Raw genomic sequence first — 6,000 nt, 5'->3', positions numbered from 1 at the left:
TGCGAGTCTCAAAGTTATTATCAACAAGAATGTATATTGGGATTACAAAGCCTTCAAACTCATATAAACTTTATTGCAAAACAACATGTTGATATAACAAAAATGTAATTTTACGTAAACCGGAACAAAACATTTCTATTCCAGGTTTTTATCTTAACAATAAATTGTAACATTAGCCCATTAGCAAACATTAGTAGCTCTATCCTTCGCTGATTATTTAATATATATAGAACTAAATTGTGTATCTACTTCAGGATAGGTTTTTACGGCGCTTAATAGATGTCCTCTTTTCAACTTTATAGATTCTAATTTTAATTTTAATAAGCAAATAAGTAAAAACCTATACAAAGGATTTAGCTAACTATGTCTTTTTACTGTTGTACAATTACAATTACGATTAACAACGCAATAGATTCGATATCTCGCATGATAGATCTAAGATCGTACGCAACACGGCGCCAAGTATCAGTCATAGTACGCGTCGTTATTATATTCGCAACTCGAATGTAATAAAGTACCAAAATCGCAAGGTGGTCGAGCAGGATGCGCAAGTATAAACCATGTCACGCTCGTGAGTATCATTCGTTATCCTAACATCATGCGTATAACATATACCTTTGCCTGCTACGTAATTCTAACTAACAACCTCGATTGAATTTATGTGCAAGTGCAAGTGCATTTTGCGCAGTTTATCAATAGTTAGCCACTATCTCCACTCGATTAACTCTACCAGTGCTATACGACTCTCAAGGTGCATGCAGTGATCATCCACTCCCTATAATAATATCAACCAATCCCATTATTTACATCTACAAATTTAGAGTCATCGCAGCAAAATACCCATCCATTAGGTAAACAAAACAAAATAATACACTTGCCAGACTAAAAACTCATACGTTAGTTATTTAATTATTAAATTCAAATTATCAACTGAATTTCAGCCACTGCCTAATAAATACTACTCGCAAACGAGCTATCATTTCTTAAATCAAATATAAGAATTATTTTATAAATTATGTTGTGTGTCTTAACACAGCCCACTCGAACATTGTATCGACCGCGTGACATTGATTGTTAACAAGTCCTATAAACTAAGATCTTCCAAATTTCTTTTGCTTTTGATAGACACACCCATCCGCTGGCCGATGAGTCATTCTGCTATATTTGGCTTGTCCTTTGTTATTATACAATTACTGTCATTTTTTACGACTGACGTCCTTGCTCGTAGTGACTTGACACTTTGCTATATTTAATCAAAACTCATAATTCTAGCGTTAAAATACTTCCTACCAGTACAGTATATAATCTAAAATTTAAACATCCTGTTTTAGGGCGACATATCCAGTGAATTAACGCTACCTGAACAGTTACATCTCCTTAAAATTAACGGGTAAATCTATGACGTAAGTAACAACATTATTATCTAATTTCAACCTAGTATTCAAAAACTGTTCAACATAAATTCACTACGCTCAAAATGCATCCCCTTACAAATGATATCGATGTTTACGATATTTATTTGCTATATTAATATTGATGTTATTTGTAATAGGTTCAGACCAGCGACCTCGGCCAGGACTATCCTGATTCGCCTTCATGATGGCCATAACCAACATAATATTAACTACGATAAAAAACTAAAATTAATAATTTGACTCTAACTATCGCCGCTATAATACGACTGGCCTGTATACATATTAAATAATTTATAATAAATAACTTGTTTATAAATACACCTTGTCATATTTATCTACAAGATATAATCCCAATATGATATATATGGGATGGAATGGGTAGAAGATTAAATAACTGTAAAATAAATAAGGAAACGATATGAAAACAGGCAATTACTTAAATATGGAATAATATTGGCATAAATATCCAACAAAAATTAGAACACAGTATGAAAAACCGTCCTAGAGATATTATTCGAGGCAAAAGTGACCGAACTAAATATTAGTATGAGGTAAGAAATACAAATAATGTGGTAAGAGATAGAAATAGAGAAACGTTTATAGCTCTGTTTTTGCGTGTTTCTGTAATGAGTATTCTCGAACTGTTAAAAATATTATCCAATTCAAATTTTACACGCATAATCTTGATATCTGTATTTTGCTGTAGTTATGAGAATATTTTGAAATATCAAGTGCATCACACACACACGCAAAATCTTTATCTTTATATATATATCTTTAAAGTTTCAGTAGCGAGTTCATTTGAATTCTTTCGTACATAACACATTGTACATAACACATACACGTATTTTACATACTTTACTATACTATAATTATATAAAGATTCGCAGTATAATAATCGTTATTTCCGGTATTAAAATCGTTATTAAACATTTATTTAATTAATCTTCGAAATGAAGTACAACCATGGAAAATTAACAAAAGAATCACATCTAAATCTTACAAATATAGGCCACAAGGTAACTTGTGCGCAATGATCGTGTATATACTCCACCTGTATAGTCCTGAAGTGTAGCCAATCAGCAAGCAGCACTACTCCTCTGTCTTCACTGTCATCGTAGATATCGGTGCTGTTCGATCGTCTTTCGTATTCCAGTCAAGGTAGAGTGTGCATCGTATAAAAATTTACTGAAGCTTATAATTTTCGAATTTACCAAGCATTACTTGGTAATGAGTACTAAGTGGAGAATTAAGTTTGACTAGAAACTTGATCTGCAAAGTTTCTGTAAAAAGAGATTTAGCCAACGTAAGTATTTTATACATACAATTTTGTAAAAATACAGTTTTGTATAAATAATTTTAATCTAAAAATTTGTTCCAGGATAGATGAGGTAGTACAGTAACCGGAAAAGAAATTATTCTACATGTAAAAGTAAGTCGTAATAACAAATACAGTTTTTGTCTTTTATGTTTTTTGTATTTTCATTACATTCTTGATTTTCATTAACATAACCGCCTTTCATTTAAAGAAGAATTTACTTTTTCAAGGACTTCTCATACAAATTTCAATGATGACTGCTATTTTTAATATCTTATTTTAACCTTTGTCCCTGTTTGTTTGGGCTACTGGTATCTGATCGGTTATTTCCTTTTAATGTTTGCGCGCTCTACTAATTTTGTGTGAATAATCTAGAAATATATGAAGTCTGGCAAATGAAATGATTTGATGTAGGAAATTCTTAATTTTCATAAAATAGTTTTGAACTGCCATGACTGGGTAGGAACAAAGAAGCTCGGAAATGAAATATAAAATAAACCGCTTTGCAAATGTACGTTGAGAGAATACATTACATGTTTCATTCAATATTAGCTGTTTTTTATACTTTTATTTCACTTATCTCACCGGCCACAATTTTTTAGGAATAAATTTTTATAAATTCATTTCTTCTTTGTTAAAGTTATTTTTTCCTTTTCAATTCGTCTTTTGTCACAGACTGTCACATTTCAATAAGAAAAATTCTATTTATTTAATATTACTTATGTGTGTTGCTATATAAAATTATTTGTGGCTTATTCATACTTGGATTAGAAATATTTAAATTTGTTAGTTAGTACAAAACGTTCATAGCGAACTTTTTAAGTTGTTTTCATAATTGGTGAATTTGTTTGAATTACTGTGAATAAAATTTGTTAGTTACCATAACTACTTTTCTTTGTTGATAAAGGAGATTTATCGTTTGTTGTTGTTTTTTTACATTTAATCGTTTATTTTTTAAAGAATTTGGTTATACTGCAGGCAATATATTGCAGGCATTCTTTTATTATGAGTTAGCCGATGTTCAAATTATTCTTCTTACATACGTACGTAAGTGTGTACTACAAATCTCATTTTTACCTGTTTTGTACTCTATTCTGTACCTTTATTTTGTATCTATAATATTTATATTATTATTATGCCAGATTAACTAGTGTTCTCATTCCTTTTAGTTATTAATGATAGTTTCATATTTAAGCAATTAGCTTTTGTTATCGTTTCTGTGTTTTTCATATATTTATGTATATACTTCGTATATACTTCGCTACAGCTATATTATTCTAAGTACTTTTTCTTTGTTTTCTTCAGAGAGTTTCTCCGTTATATTATTATTTTATTCCATTGTTATTTAATTAAAATTTATTATTGTTGCTTTATCACTAGATTCATAGCTGTATTTGAGTTAATTACCTGTGTGTATCCTGTTAAGTTCAGTGTTTTCCTATCTAATTCTGTGTCCTTCTTTAGTTATAGCCTATGCCCTTTTCTTATTTTATGTTTCAAGCCTATTCTTCCTGCTTCTGTTCTAAACACATATTCTGCTGATATATCATATTCTTTTTAGGAAACCTGCATGTATTGTTTTTACTTCTGCTCAGTAATAGGTCCTTACTCCTGTATTATATAGAAGAGTTGCCATTGCTATTGCCTCGGAAAGTTCTCTAGCTGTATTCCAGTTACTTCACTTTGTCACTATGACTAATTTCCAAACTGTCTATCGCTATTTTTGTCTGGTATCTGATTTGCTTTCTTATTACTTGGAATGTGTCTGTTTTTGTAAATGTTGTTACGTCCTACATATATATCTTCGTCTTATCATTGTATTTGATTTATTTTATTCCTGTTCCTCTATTTTTTTCCTTTTTTACTTTTTATTAATATTTTTAGCTTACCTATATCCTTTTCAAGGTGATTCTGCATACAGTATCCTTAAGATATGCCGCCTTTACCTTATAAATGTATTAAGTTTCCTGACCTTCTCGCTACATTGTCTACATAATACACATTTCCTATTACTTCTTTGTGTTTCTTGCCAATAAGTATTTTTCTCGGTTATAAAGTATTGCGTCGTTGTATCGAGTCCAACAATAGTACGTATATATCTTTCCTTTCGCCATTATTCCTGTTATTTTAATCTCTAGCACCAGAAATGTTGTTGTCGTGGAATTTTTTACTTTTGATTTCTGCTTGATCCTCTGGTAGTATATTGTTATACACCTGTAGAATGTTATACCATTATACTTGGTTAAGAGCTTAAAAGTATCTCTTCCTTCTGTAGAGCTTTATTCAAGAATTGCAAGATTGTTTTCTTCATATTTTGCATTAAAGACTCAAGTGCTCGTTAAATAAATGTATAATTCAAGCTTAACAGTGTTAAAAACCATTTTGAAACGTCCACATGTTTAGAAGAAACAGGAACAGAAAGAGATTATGTTTGGACTATTTATACTTGACGACGAATATAACACAATAGCGATATTGGTTTCGGTATCTACAGGATATCCTACGCAAAATCGGTTATCGAAACCTTGGTCACTTAAGGAATGTTTTAGATTCTACCGCCGTATTATACAGATTTGTACTTGGTAGCGTGCAGTGTAATATTGGTTTAAGAGCATCGCCTTCTTAAAAAAATGTTTTTGCGTTTTTTGATAGTACTCGATGGATAGAGATGAAATATAACGATTTTGTGTTTAGGAATCCATTGGTTCAGAAACTTACATTGGTTGTACATTTTTAAAGTTTGACATAACTTAGCTTAACGTGATAACGATTTAAACGGTAGACTTTTTTGTTTATTTAAATACATACTATGTTCAACGTAGCATAATATTGCTTTACGATGGTTATATTAGTATACTGAAGATGGTTATATTAGTAACGTTTATATAGGCAAAGTTCAATGTGCACTATCGAAGGTATTTTTATTAATATCTCGGAAATTACTTTCAAAGACTTCCACTTCACCGATTTCGATGATTTTTGAATATGTTATAGAAATTAACTTTTTATATAACTTTTGCCTATATATAATTGCCGTTCGGCCATAGTTTCCCAGATATTCGCAAAAAGTTGTCGATACCACTACAGTGAATTCTGCCTATAATTGTGCGTCTGTGACAACTATGCGTCAGTATTAGTTGCCGACAGCCTTATGGTGGCAAGCACAATGACCTATAATGAAACCTAACTCTTATCTTTTGTTTATAGTATAATTGTACACACACACGCGCGCGCGCAGAAAAGTAATTTATAACTAACGTACCGAAC

General features: G+C 30.9%; 1 long non-coding RNA gene across 1 annotated transcript; it reads left to right on the top strand.

Moving 5' to 3' along the window:
• Window positions 1-410: 410 nt before the first annotated feature.
• Window positions 411-1,733, top strand: LOC132915140 (uncharacterized). The gene is made up of 3 exons (XR_009659786.1): window positions 411-571; window positions 1,332-1,390; window positions 1,559-1,733. It is a non-coding gene; the product is annotated as an uncharacterized LOC132915140 (long non-coding RNA).
• The last annotated feature ends 4,267 nt before the right edge of the window (window positions 1,734-6,000 follow it).

The sequence above is a fragment of the Bombus pascuorum genome, chromosome 16, assembly GCF_905332965.1.
Source record: "Bombus pascuorum chromosome 16, iyBomPasc1.1, whole genome shotgun sequence".
Classification (NCBI taxonomy): Eukaryota; Metazoa; Arthropoda; class Insecta; order Hymenoptera; family Apidae; genus Bombus; species Bombus pascuorum.
The sequence above is the reverse complement of the archived record's forward strand: the minus strand, read 5'-3'. Positions and strand labels throughout refer to the sequence as shown.